General features: G+C 38.3%; 1 protein-coding gene across 7 annotated transcripts in view; it reads left to right on the forward strand.

Annotated features, from left to right (window-relative positions):
* Nucleotides 1-15,101, forward strand: part of tshz1 (teashirt zinc finger homeobox 1) — a 324,830-nt gene that overhangs the window by 77,900 nt on the left and 231,829 nt on the right. For 6 of the 7 annotated variants that reach the window (XM_048202353.1, XM_048202349.1, XM_048202351.1 and 3 more), the window contains exon 4: nucleotides 14,700-14,804. The exons of the other annotated variant lie outside the window; for it this stretch is intronic. The gene's annotated coding sequence lies outside the window, so the exon portion shown is untranslated. The remainder of the gene's footprint in view (nucleotides 1-14,699; nucleotides 14,805-15,101) is intronic. 7 annotated transcript variants of the gene reach the window in all.

Raw genomic sequence — 15,101 nt, forward strand, 5'->3', positions numbered from 1 at the left:
GGTGGAGAACAAACATTTATGAATGTGTATCATTTAGAGAGAGAGAGAGAGAGAGAGAGACAGAGTTAAGATTCACAGGACTTACATGAATGTAACATCAGAAATCAGCTTTGTTGTGTTTATTTTTGATATTTGTGTCTAACGGGACATAAACAACTATTCTGTTTAGAACAGTCAATGCAAATTTAATTCTCAAAACTAGAAAAAGAATAGATAACTTTATTTGTCAGCATTTGGACATATTGAGAGATGGGTCGAGCACGGAGATCCACAATTAAAAGGGGTTTATTTAAAGTCCAGGAATACGATAATAACATACACGCTTAAACAAACAAGAGAACAGACCAGGGGTGCAGGGAGTGAGTCCAACTTAAAGGGAGTGCTGACGAGGAACAACAGGTGTTGGGAATCCGGGGAGATGGCGGGAAGACTGATGAGGGAAGTGAAGACAGGTGTGGAGAACAGGAGGATGCTGGGAACTGGAGTCCGGGAAGGCGTGAATGTAACAAAACACTAGACATTTGTATTAATTCTCAGCCTTTTAATGAAGTTGTAATGTTGTTTGAATGTTTTGAACATGGTCTCAGTGCTGATATGGTGGCACACACAGTTGTACATGAGACAATTTTTGTTATTTTTGTATGATCTACTGGCATTTTTTGAGAAATATTAAGTGGGGTTATTTCCATTTTGCAACATGAATGGATTATTAAGATGCCAGTAAGGAACGGCATTAATAGCGGTTTCACTTCCGCAATTTGGTACGTTTGCGTTCATATCAGAAGCGAACCGTACCGGAGTTCACTTGAACCGCACCCCAGACCACCCTTTTTAAGCGGACTCAGGTACGGTTCGTGGGTGCGCACCCGATTTCAGAAGACAGTGTTCACATCATCCAAACGTAGCGAACTCTAATGTCAATCGAAGTGCTAATGTGAAAGCACCCTGAAAATGATGCCTACAGAGCCAAAGAATATATGTTGCATGGAGACAGAACTAGTTTAGTTTAATTGCGTTTATATCTTGTTGTCATCTTGCTTTTGTCCACTATTAGTACGAGCCTGTTGTAGCGCACCCGTCCGAATGATGACCAAATCTTTACTGATGAGTTTATGAAGTTTATTGTACATCACACAAAACATAAAAAAATATGTTATTACTCCAGAAAATCACCATAAGAGCTGAATAAAACAGTACAAGAAGTGCGCATTAAAGTCTTTTATCTATAAACTCTCTCTTGCATTATCATTAACATACAAAGCGAATTACACAAAAACACTTGTTACAACTAACAGTAAACAAATATATATATAGACCTTATGCATTTTCGGGGGTGCTTAATAAACTGGCAAACTTTATATCCGTAAAACAAGTCCGATGGACTATAATAAAGTGTGCGCGCTCTCTCTGCCGTGACCAGTATCTCTCCGGAGAGGATTGCGTACAGTTTATACTGACCCATCCTTGAGTAATAACTTCAACCATGGTGTCCTCAGTGACTCAGATGGTGGGAGTCTATGGAGCCTAGTATGTTCGTTGGTACATCCAACAACAGAACATTTGTAATGTTTTTTGGCACAGACATTGTATATCTCTAGCTGATACAGTGAGTACACAGATATAGCGGACTCTGTGCTTCTCACTCAAGGGTGTGTCTATGCTGCTAACAGGGCAGATCGTCACCAGTAAAGGGTGGGGTTTCCCTACTCTTACGTAGGAGTAGGGGGAAATATCAAACAGCGTGTTCTGAGAGATTGAAAATGATAAATGGTCCCCTTTAAAAGTAATCAGAAGCAACAGCAGGCAGTGGTTTGAGTGAGAAAATTCCACACTAGTCTCAAAGTCCATGGTCAGGGAAGTGGGAAGCCTTGCTCAGCTTTACTCACACTCCACCAATTATCTTCCTTTATTGTTCTTACTCTGTTCATTGCTTATTTTATTTGTGAATGGATTTTGTTGTTTTCATGAAAATCAGATTTAACTAATCTTAATTGTCAAATTATTTTTATCCCATGTATTGTAAAATGAGAGTAGGCATTGAGGTCCACTCACTTTAAAATTTCTGGCCTCACCACTGGTTTGAAATGACATGAGTGTGAGAAAATGGTGACAGAAAATTTTCAATATTAGGTGAACTTTCCCTTTAAGACTTATAATACAAATTAGATTAGCTAACCAACTTTGCATAGAAAGTACATTATAGTATAACTATTCTGCTTTACTTTTGAGTTACAGTACTGTGCAAAAGTCTTAGGTATGTTAGCATTTCCACCCCCCACAAAAAAGGTTTTTTTTGGTGTCTTGGAGATGTTGCTGCAGTTCTTCTGGATGTAGTCTGTCTCAGTTTTTCTGTTTCTTCGTGTAGTCCCAGATGGACTTGATAACGGTGAGATCAGATCTCCATGTGGATTCTACCAGCTGTTGTCAGACTCTATGTGCATACAAAAATCTCACTGGATTATTTCAATTAATGGCAAAAGGAATGTTTGGAAATGTAAACTGATATTTCCAACTGACACACTACAGCAAAAATTAAAAATAACTGGCTTAAAACCGTTTCTTTTTGGTGAAAATATAAACATGCCTAAGACTTTTGCACAGTACTGTATGTCTGTGAAATAACCACTACTTAATTTTGAATAGACAGAAACACCTATACACATTTTACAGTATTTGATGGTGTTTTGTTTACAACTGTAGAATGTTTCATTGCCACTCTATTATTGTTGTATGATCTATTTCAGAACCCCACCCCCATGAATGGCACATAAACACAAAATGATTGGTTGCTTTACATGTCTCTTCTTGCCTGAGAATTCTGGCTCTGCTAGACTATAGTAGAAATGGGCCTGCCTCCCCCTCTATACCTCCTCCTCCCTGCCTCCTGCTCCACACCGCAGACCTCAATCGATGAGTCCAATGGCAGGGACGGATCTGCGCCTCTTTACGGCCTGCTCCCAGGGCACTTTTTAAGCCACCACCACAGGCAGCAGCTTTCAGCGGTTCCACACCAAAACCACTATTTACTGTAATGAAATCAGAGCGGGACTCTATGGATTGTCTGGGTCCTCCCTTGTCTGATTCAGCATCCTCAGCACTCTCCTGGTCTCCTTTTCCTATCTTCTATCTTTCAGGCCTCATTTGCAACCAATAGCGTCCCATCAAAGTAAATCCGCTTTGATCCGTGATTAAACGGGCATGTGTAGCATGCTGCCGGTCCTCCGCTGGCTTCATTCATAAAGCGCAGTGTGTCGTCTTGACTGACAGCTCTCCTGCCAGGAGCTTCTGATCGGCGTCTGATGAGACAGGACGTTGATTGACAGGTTGCGAGGTTGCTCCTTGTGTGACTGCCTGTAACGTTTCACTTCCTTGTTCCCCTTCTCTCTCTCTCTCTGCCTTTCTTTCTCACTTCCTGTCTCTCTGCTGTCAGAAACGTCATTCGTCTGTCAGCTTGGCTTTTCCTGGCAGTAAATGGAGTTGTGAACGTCTTTCCTTTTTTTTTTTTGAGGGTGGCTCAGTGAAAGAAACATTAAATACGGACAAATCTGCAAACAAACTGCTGCAAGGAGCCCGGCTGTTTTCCTTCCCTCTTTCTTTTTTTCTTTCTGAGCCTTTCAAAATGAATGTTTTTAAGAAAAGTGTCATGCTGAATGTGACAATTGACTCGGAGTAATAATAAAAGGCACCATATGGTCTATGTTTGATAAACATGCATTATTAAGTTGATTGCCTGTGTCAGACATTAATTTACATTTGTTGTATTAAAAAAAGAATTACCCTCGGTTAGATCAAAGCGGCGAGATTAACTGAGGTGCTCTAGTAATTGGGTTGTGATTTTGCCTGGTTAAGGAGATCCAGCCGTGATCCAGGTGCAGAAGTGACTCATGCAAACCTGTTCATACAAAGTTGGACTTTTGAGCACTAGAAACATGTACTACAAGATTTTCAAATGAATAAATGCATTTCAGTAAACTCCCCAAAATTATTGCAAATATATATTTTTAACTATTTTAACTATATTAATAGAATGTTATGACATTTTTTATATATCAGATGATGAATAATTTATTTAGGAATTATAACTTTATTCAGCTAAAAATAGCAAGTCATTTTTATAGTTTCACACTTTTGCATCATCTAGTCAAGTGGTTCTCAACCAGTGGGCTGGGACCCACTAGGGGGCCTCAACAAACTTCCAAGCAGGCCTCAAGATGTCTTAAAATGATTCAAAAGTGTCAAGCTCAAAAATATTTTATTGGTGGAAATTGTGAATATGGTTGGGACAATGTTGTGGACAATGGGGGTCAAAAAGGTTGAGATCCACTGATAATTGCATTGGAACCGGCTACGTTTACACTGTAAATTTTTGGTATCGACAACCAAATTTACTTACAGGTGTGAGTCTTGAAATGTCCCGTTCACACAGCAACTTGCAGTAGCATCTCGAATACTGTTTGTATGTAACTAAGGCTGCGTTTACACTAGTGCGTTTTCGTTTTAAAACACATAACTTTTGCTATGGTTTACTCCTGTTGTTTACAACCTCGAAAATGGAGACTTTTGAAAACGCTGCAGTCCGCATTTTAGTTGGAAAATGCCAGAGTTGCGTTTCAGTATAAACAGACCAAAACAGAGACTTTTGAAAACGATGGCATTGCTGCCCAGGTTTGCCCTTCGTATCCTTCACAACCTTGTAAACAATAACATGGAGACTGAACTGCAATCTTTGTTGTAATTTTTAGCAGCCAATGTTAAATTAAAATCTGCATTTTTTTAATACTGCAGCTCCCTACATGTGCAAGAGGCAACTGTTTACACTTGTGCGTGCATGGCCAGTGTGCATGAACGGTCACGTTTTCGGTCATGGAGTATAGACGGAGATTGTTTCTGGAACGCTGTGGAAACACCATTTTAAAGGTGCCGTAGAACGTCTTTTTAAAAGATGTAATATAAGTCTAAGGTGTCCCCAGAATGTGTCTGTGAAGTTTCAGCTCAAAATACCCCATAGATTTTTTTAAATTAATTTTTTTAACTGCCTATTTTGGGGCATCATTAAATATGAGCAGATTTAGGCTGCGGCCCCTTTAAATGCTCACGCTCTCTGCCCACGGAGCTTGTGCTTGCCTTAAACAGTGCATAAACAAAGTTCACACAGCTAATATAACCCTCAAAATGGATCTTTACAAAGTGTTCGTCATGCAACATGTCTAATCGCGTAAGTATGGTATTTATTTGGATGTTTACATTTGATTCTGAATGAGTTTGATAGCGCTCCGTGGCTAAAGCTAACATTACACACTGTTGAAGAGATTTATAAAGAATGAAGTTGTGTTTATGCATTATACAGACTGCAAGTGTTTAAAAAATGAAAATAACGACAGTCTTGTCTCTGTGAATACAGTAATAAACGATGGTAACTTTAACCACATTTAACAGTACATTAGCAACATGCTAACGAAACATTTAGAAAGACAATTTACAAATATCACTAAAAATATCATGTAATCATGGATCATATCAGTTATTATCGCTCCATCTGCCATTTTTCGCTGTTGTCCTTGCTTGCTTACCTAGTCTGATGATTCAGCTGTATACAGATCCAGACGTTAATACTGCCTGCCCTTGTGTAATGGCTCGATCATGGGCTGGCATATGCAGATATTGGGGGCGTACATATTAATGATCCCGACTGTTACGTAACAGTCGGTGTTATGTTGAGATTCGCCTGTTCTTCGGAGGTCTTTTAAACAAATGAGATTTATATAAGAAGGAGAAAACAATGGTGTTTGAGACTCACTGTATGTCATTTCCATGTACTGAACACTTGTTATTCAACTACGCCGAGGTAAATTCAATTTTCAATTCTATGGCACCTTTAAAATGAAAACTCACTAGTGTAAACGGGGCCTGAGGAGAGTCAAGCCGTATTCTCTTACCAGTAACCATAGTGACAGTGACTAAAGTAATTTCAAAGATGGCGACGTCCATAAAACTGAAAAGTCTTATCACTTTTTGACACAACAAGAGTCATAATTGAGCCACGAGTTTATCCATGGAGAACAGTGACTGGATCTAAAACCTTCAGATGACACACAGCTCATATCTCCGTCGCTGTGAGTTCCCGAAAGTGAAACCACACACACGAAAACCCTTAGCAGAGTGGCTCTCTTGCACTGTATGACGTGACAGACAAATAGTTATCCAGTGCGGTTCCGTTCACACAGCGCATGTTTTCAGAGAATACGGTTGTGAGTCATAAAAATTTACGGGGGTTCTGTTATAGAATGCGGCTGTCACTCCCGTAAATAACCATACTGTGTGTGTGAACGTAACCGTATTAAGGACTCAAATACAGGACTGACAACTGTATTCTGCTGCTGTATGAACGTGGTGTGAATAGGTTAAATGTCAGTTATATTTAGTCTTTGAAATCCTTTGCTGTAGCTCTCAAATTAATCTAATCCATGCTTATAAACATAGTGTGTGAAGATGATTTTCTGTCCTTTGATTTCTCAGGTCACTGTATGATTTTGTTTCATGCAAGAGTAGAATGAACATCATTCAGAAACATTTAATTTTATTTACACAAAATAAATAAAAAAGTAAGATATTTAGAATGACAAGAGAGAAAATTATGAATGATAGATGTCTCATTCTAAGATTAACTATTTATTTATAAGTAGACAAACAATTAATTCAGTTTTCAGATTCCAGTTCTTTAACTTTTTACTGAGTCAACATACACATTATACATACACTATACAGCCTAAAAGTTTGGTGTCAGTAAGATTTTTTTTTTTTAAAAGAAGTGTCTTATGATCATCAAGGCTGCATTTATTTCATTAAAAAAATGCAGTAAAAAATAATAACATTGTGAAATATTACTACAATTTAAATGATCTGTTTTCTAATATATTTTAAGATGTAATTTATTTCTGTGATTGCAAAGCTGAATTCTCAGCAGTATTTACTTCAGTCTTCAGTGTCACATGGTCTTTTAGAAATCATTAAGATTTGGTGCTCAAGAAACATTTATTTTTATTATGTTAAAAAAGTTGCTTAATATTTTTGTGGAATCCACAATACAATTCTTTGAATAGAAAGTAAAAAGAATAAAAATAAACAGCATTTATTTGAAATAGAAATAGTTTGTAACATTATTCATTTCTTTATTTTCACTTTAAATTAATGCATCCTTCTTGAATAAAAGTATCAATTTCTTTCAAAATAAATAAATAAATAATCTGACCCCATACATTTAGTCTTACAAAACATGGCCTTAAGAATGAGACATTTTGTGTCTACATTAGAAGACTTGTTTTTATTACATACAAAATGTCATAAAACAACACACTATATGATATTATCAGCAAAACAAATGATTGCTGGGAATACCATATGAAAAGATGAATGCTTTTGCAAGTGTGGTAATGTGCGTGTGTCAGTCTTTTTGGAAACCAGACACTGGGCACCACATGGCTTCCCCGACAGTCATCAGAGTTAGATGAGGCCAATTCATCATCAGTCTCCGTGAGTGTGTGTGTGTGTGTGTGTGTTTGGGTATGTGGTACATCATTACGAAAGTGATGGAATAAGCCTCTAGCGCACAACAACCAGCCTAACACTCAATCCACTCTGAACCCTTTGCTCTGGACTAGTCTGGACAAACTTGCTGTATTTCAGTCAAATAATGCCATTGCCAATATGTAGGAAAATGTCATATATTTTCTCTCGTTTTCCTCAAATGCAGGAAAATGTTTGGGAAAATTAATTTTCCCAAGAGCTGTAACCGTCAGCTAATGATGCTGTCGTTGAAAGCCTCTCTCTGTCTTTCTTACTCATCTGCTCGTGAACACGCTCGTACACACAAATATGGCACCGAGCCATACTGTCTGTGTTAGGATGTGTTAACATGATTTGCTGAAAACAAGTACACAAGCAGCAAGCAATGGAGCAGACATTGATTGACATTGAACTGCTCTCTTATTTACTGCTGGGGTTTCTCATCCTCGGCTGACAGATTAGAAAGTGCTGTCTGTAAGCTAGATCCAGGCATTTTTTCCCCCCGTCTAATTCTATTTCAACTGTAAAACATGGTGTCATCATTTTCTGACAGTCCTCGAGACAGAATTTATCTCATCATTAATTAAAGCTCGTATTTCTTACATGCCGGCTCTTAATTAGTGAGAGGTCATTGGGGAGGGCTTATTAAGTGGAACAAATTCAACCAACGTTAAGAGAAGAGTTCGCTCTCTTTCTCTTCACTCTTTCGCACATACATTCAGGAACGATAAAAATGGGGGAACTGAGAAAGAACAAATTGCGCCTGCTGATGGCATGCAGTGGTGGGGATTTTTAGTGACTCTTTCTGCAGGTTACATTGTTAGTTACACCAGTAGGTGGCGACAAGTGATTGTCTTTATGAGTGAGTTATTAGCTACGTTTACATGGACACCTTTTGTTTCAATCAGAATTAATTCATTCTGATTGATGAATCAGAACGTAGTGTTTACATGAACGTTAAATAAAGGGTTGATGTGCGTGTTTATATGTCACGAGCTTCAAATCAGAATTGATTTTTTGGCATGGGCACAACTGCACGAATATACAGAGTTTCCCACTGTTTGCACACACACTATTCTCCTACATTGCTTCTTTTCTTTGTTTTAAAAAGCAGACTTAATATTTACTAATTTTGGGTCTTAATTAGGAGACGACAAGCACATTAACTGTTGTGCCGTGCTGCTTATATTCATCAAGCAGTAAAAACGCCCCTCCCCGTGCCCAAAACAAGGCGTCTGTGGATGAGAGTCTGAAATAAGATGTGGTGGACTGGCTCCACTTCACAGATGATGAGTGAAAGAATTTTTTTTAAATGACACGACAGTAATTTTTTACGCTTACATCATTACGTCATACATCATAACGCCATTTCTACGTCACTGCACATGCACAGTACTTTCCAGATTCGGTTTTCAATCCAATCAAGAATAGTAAGAGCAGTATGCTAGTATGCAGTTCCAAATTCATGCTTTTATGAGTAAGTCATGAGGTGTGTTTGACTTGAAGTGGCACTGCACAGACCGATCAGTTTATGACATCAAAATACAGCAAGAGCGATTAGAGAGCAGTACGCTCTGTACGCTTTCGAATCGCTCTTGTGGTTCTTTGATGTCATACACCGATGAGTCTGCACCATGCTGCTTCAAGTCAAACACACCTATTGAATCATTAATTCAACCGATTTGTTAAAAACAATGATTCATTCAGGAATGAAACAAGTGACAGTCTGTATAAGTGAGTCATTTATCATTCACTCATCTGATTCATTGAAAAAAAAAAAACGATTCATTTAGCAACAAAACAATTGATTGAATTCCAAATAGTGTTTTTGCACCCTTGAAAGCCATTAAGGGAATCCCTTTATGAAGGGCCCATGCACAAGTCAGTTAGTGAAGGGTACATGCAATGATCATGAAGTAATTTTATTGTTTATGGTCATGTGACCCAGGGTGTCAGACAGTGGCGTAACTTTCTTTTGAAAAGTAGGTGGGACAGGAATGTGTGTAGTGGTGGGTGGGGTGGTATTGTATTTGTATTATTACAATAATAAATGCACAAAATGTATTGACATAGACCTCATGTTTAATATGATAGTTTCATTCTTACATATACTATAAAACAATATATTGTTAGTCCCGAGAATTTTTCCATTAGTCAATAAATACTTAGATCCACATTTTGTATTAGGTTGTCCTGATAGATTAGTGGTAGAAGTTTTGTCCTACGTGCCAGAGGTTCTGGGTTCTAATCCGCCCTTGTGTCATTTATTTTATTTTTTTCTCATTAAACCAAAGAGGTTTATCAGCGAATGTATATCAAGAGCAGGGACACGTTTATGTACATGTTGTTTTATGATTTCACCAGAATGAAGAGAGTCTCCGCAATGGCGTTAAGTGAGAGATTGAAGTGCTCGTCCGTGTGAAGACTGCGCAGTGTGCACGAGTGCCAAGAGAACACTGTTGCACCACTGATAATAGCGGCAACGAGCACTCAACATGATTTCAAAAACAACACATCCCAGTGCCAGATCACCTATTATTTAACACAAACGAACGAATTGCAAATTAACTATGTTTCTTTTGTATTAGATACATCCGTGCCGTGAGATGTTTCAAAAAGTAGTGGGGATAATATTGACCCTGGCAAAAAGTGGTGAGGACATGTCCCACCCGTCCCACCCGCAAATTTTGCCTACGGTGTCAGAGTTGCCAAGTCCACTTATAATACACAACTTTTGGCTTCTTTTTACACAAGTCCTGTTAAAAAAATCATGTTTTTTTCGGCTTATTTTAAAAAATATGGTTCCTTTATCAGGAAAATCTGACAAGCAACTTTGTTTCTGTACATTTATGGTTGCTATATCCAATCAATACAATAATACAAGTGCTGTAGACCCCTCCAACTCCGCCCCCCCCCCCTTCATTGGAGAAAAATCATGTTCAACTTGCAGGCATGTGATGTTGTATGCAAGCAATGATGGTTAGTAGATGTAAATAGATGTATGTATATTTTCACAAACAGTGCCACCAACAGAGATGTACAGAGATTAAGAGGAAACATGGGAGATGATGGATGGTGCAGGAGAGGGACCTAATTTAAATTTTAAAATATTTGTATAATGTATTAATCATTACAGGCTATAATACTAATAAAAAAACAAGTATACTAATACTATGTAGATACATGTGGTTCAAATTTATTTTAATACAGTATTTGACTATATATTACAGCTCCCCTTAGTGCTCTTGTCTTTTTTCCTTTTCCATCTCCAAACCTATTTTGCCCACAGGTGATCAGAGGATAGTGTGTACCCTATATAACTTATAATAAATAATACTGATGATAATAAATAATAGCCTATAATAATGAAGCTGTGGTTGCTTATTTGTCTTGTGAGAGTTGGTTCCATTCCGCACGAACCTGGTCCCGCCTAAAATTCACTCTGTGTTCACCCGCTATCCGCATGTTGTGATTTTCTTCCCGACCCGACGGGTCCCGCTAAAGATCGTTTCCAGAATTTTGCGTTTAAACTTCCCCTAAAGAAAGAGAGTGATTGGGGATGTAACAAATATAAAATGTTGCATATATACTAGATTTGTTATTTGTCTACGATGCTGTCAACACCCTAAAAAATGTCAGAGAAAAACTGTTGGCTTACTGGCTATACTGCAAAATGAAATCTTTTTTAACATCCACGCAAGAATAGAATGACGCTGACTGACGACCGTTTCAGAACGTCTCTCCTCCAAAATCCGATAACAAAAGTTGAATGTTCTCTGAAGGTGTACTCGCACAGACCTCTAATGCAAATAATACATCTTGCCAGGTTTCTCAGGACAGGGAACTGGGGACTGTGTGAATGCCAGCACTGCAGAAAGTTTTGTTCACTTCAAGTTCAAGCACAGATGCGCGGATGTCAAATCATCTCGGGAGCGACCGGGTTATTGTCAGACCGCCCGCTCCCGCCTAATGCACACTATAGTTACCGACCGCAATCCGCCTTTCATTCAAAATTTAATCCCGCGCAGCAAGAAATCTTATCGGGTCTCGCGGTTCCCGTGGGACAGCCGCGGGAATGCAGACCAAGTTGTTGTTTTTTTATATATAACACACATTTTAGTCATATATTTCATATTAATTTTAAATAAGTTTCATAGGTATGAAATGTAAGGTAAATGTGACTACCTGCAGTGCTGCCGGGATTCTCATTTCCGATTGGAATTTGCCATATCTTTATGCTGCATTTACATGGACCCTAATAATCCAATTGTAATTGGACTAGTAGTCAGAATAAAAAAGTTACATGTAACCTCGTCAATCGGAATGAATTGACCAGATTCGATTAAAATTTCATTCAGATTGTAAGGGTAGTTTAAACCTTTTCTATTCCGATCGACAGGACATGTAAACACTTGATCGGATAGAAAAACGAGGCTGCGTCCAAAAACTGGAAAATGCTGCCTTCGGAGAACACATTTCAAGGCATGAAGGCATCAAGAAACGTCTGAAGCCAATGTTAGCTTCACATCCTGTTTCCTGAGATACCGTTATCTGGTCAATTTCTGAAGGTAGCATAAATGTGTCCTTTGCTGCCTTTAATATCCCACAATCCTGTGCGTCCATTCTGTTACTGTTGAGCTAGAAAATTAAATATGGCATTCCAAAGTTGAGTTTGCTGGTCAGTTTGTGTAAATGTATGTATATGAGCAACTTTTTCTACTTTTAATGTCATTTCTAGCGAGAAATTACTACTGTAGTAATTAAATATTTGTTTAGTTCTCACCAAAGCTCGCGCTATTTTGCGGTAGATCAAACTGTTACGCTGCCTCGGAAGTGAGGTACCTTCATGCTTAAACACTGCCTTACAAGTAATTGCCTTGACGTTTTGTGCATGTGCAAAAACGTTGAAATGGCGTGATGAAGTGATTTCAGCACTTGTGCTGATTTTGGTGACTGCTTTTGTGAGTGAATCTTTGAATCATTCTCCCAACCAATTAATTCAAAACAGGACTGATTTGGAATGAAACAGCACATCTGTGTGTTGATCGGAGGCGCTGAATTTAACTTATCCACTGCATGTGGTCTTGCCTGGAACTATTTTCGTTGTCGGAGCAACACTAGACAAACTAACTAGAAGTATTTAGTCTGAAATATAAGTTACTCATTGTCGTTACTTGGATATTGAGCTTGTCATTCGCAAACGGACCTCATGACAACGGCCAAACAACGCTAGTATGGCATTGCTTAGCCTAATTTAAGTAGATGAAATTGAGGACAATCACTCGCTAGCACTATCAGCGCATTTAGCTTATGTCTGAAACGGATTATTTGATGAATTAGCGCGCAAAATTCTTGCAACTGGTGAATTTGATATGGCGTGTGTGTTGTGTTCGCTTCGCTCGGTCGCTATGATTGATAACTACACCAGCATGAGCTGTATACTGGGAGGGCTTGAGCAGAGACTGGGGACGTGGGGCGGCGATCGGAAACATATGCTGTTAGGAGAGGAGACAGATTACAGAAGAGGCCATGTCACAGATGCTGGTTTATCATGCCATCCTTTCTCTTTTTTCCCCTCTCGATTCTCGTTTCCCCCTCACCTGGTATTTTTAGTCGAACCACTGACGTTTTTGTCAGAAAGACGCTGGAAAGAAATGATTACATAGGAGGGAGTCTCCACGCGTTCGATGGGAGGAGAGAGAGATAGAGACTCGTCCCCGGTGATTCGGGTGACACTGTTTTGCATTATCATAATTCAAAAAGACAGAATGGGTTTGGCTTGTCGTGAAGACAACAGCTGTTTTGCTCCGCTGTGACATTTGTTGCCAAATTTCATCGCGCGGCTTTGGAGGGGCGCTGCGCGTGTTCACCGCTGACCTGCCGCTGGGTTTGGCACACTCCGGCCCACACCGGGGAGGAGGAACATTGTGAAAGCCAGCAGGTGACAGCTTGTCAGTGAGAGAAAGAGAGAGAGAGAGAGAGAAAGAGTCGGAAAGAGAGATGGAAACACCAGTCGTCTCCATTGTGACACATCTGGTACACAGGATCATATTCGCGCTCTCCTCCCTTCAAAGAAAAAGAGCGCGAGTGAGAAAGTGCAGTGTCTCTAACTGTGTAATGATGGGGGAAAGTTTGTTCTTGATTGACAGCGTCGGCCTTGTCTTAATTGGACATAATTTGGTGCAATTTTGAGAGGTCCCTTCGACTGACCAAATAATAACAGAGGAATGGACTCTGCGTTGTTTTCATAAGTAATAGTCAAAAGACCCCCACACATCATTAGTTCCATTTTCACATTAGAAAAATAAGCCTTTTGAACTAATACACCCTTCAAAACACCCAGAATGAATGCGGTGGGTACAAACTATACGGCACCTCAAAGATACAAAATGTCAAGGCGCTGTAAGATCAGAAAGACGACAAGGTAGAGAATTTATATATATATATATATATATATATATATATATATATATATATATATATATATATATATATATATATATATATATATATATATATATATATATATATATATATATATATATATATATATAGTAGATGGTGTAAATATAAGGAGAGTATCTTTATAAATAAGACTTTTAATGTTTTTGAAAGGAATCTCTTATGCTATTCAAGTCTGCCTTTTTAAAAAATCAAAAAATAGAGTAAAACAGTAATATTGTGAAATATTTATTTAATAGTTTTCTATTTCAATATATTTAAAAATGTAATTTATTCCTGTGATTACGAAGCTAAATTTTCAGCATCATTACTCCAGTCTTCAGTGTCACATGATCCTTCAGAAATCATTCTAACATGCTGATTTGGTGCTCGAGAAACATTTATTATTTTTATTGTTAAAAAGAGTTGTGCTGCTTAATATTTTTTCTTAACTGATCAGTGTTTTTCCCCGGGATTCTTTGATAAATGGAAAGTTCAAACGTAAAGCATTTAAAAAAAAAAAAAGAATCCCAATTAATTTCTCAATTAATAGAAAAGCTGCATGTATAATGAAATCAAATTTATTGTAATAAACACAGTACTTTTAAATAATTTTAGCAGGATGTATGTATGTGTTTTTTTTTTTTGTTTTTTTTTACCATACTTTGACTTGATCTTTGCTTGTTTTTGTATAGATGAATGATATCACTTGTGTTGCGTTTATTTGTACAACAAATGTGAGGACAGATGAGCAGCAGTGAGAAGCTCTAGGGAGTGACGGTGACATCCGCTGCGTTCAGGTCAGTGTTCAGGTCAGTGTCCTCTCTGGACATACACACCTGTCATGCAAGATGGCACAAATCACATGTGACATAAAAGAAAACAGGGCAGAATGTCCAAGGCCAAGAGCGTGACACACTGCAGCCTGTGGAGTGCCGGACATGTGATTTGTACCATACACATCTATTTTTTTTTTTTTTATGGTGTAACACTGTTATGATTATGACATCAGCATCCGATTCGCTTTTGCACTGAATAAAACAACTTTTGTTTTAGGTAGTAAACTTTTACACATGAACGGCAAACGATCAACTTTC

This window comes from Megalobrama amblycephala, linkage group LG9, assembly GCF_018812025.1.
Source record: "Megalobrama amblycephala isolate DHTTF-2021 linkage group LG9, ASM1881202v1, whole genome shotgun sequence".
Lineage (NCBI taxonomy): Eukaryota > Metazoa > Chordata > Actinopteri > Cypriniformes > Xenocyprididae > Megalobrama > Megalobrama amblycephala.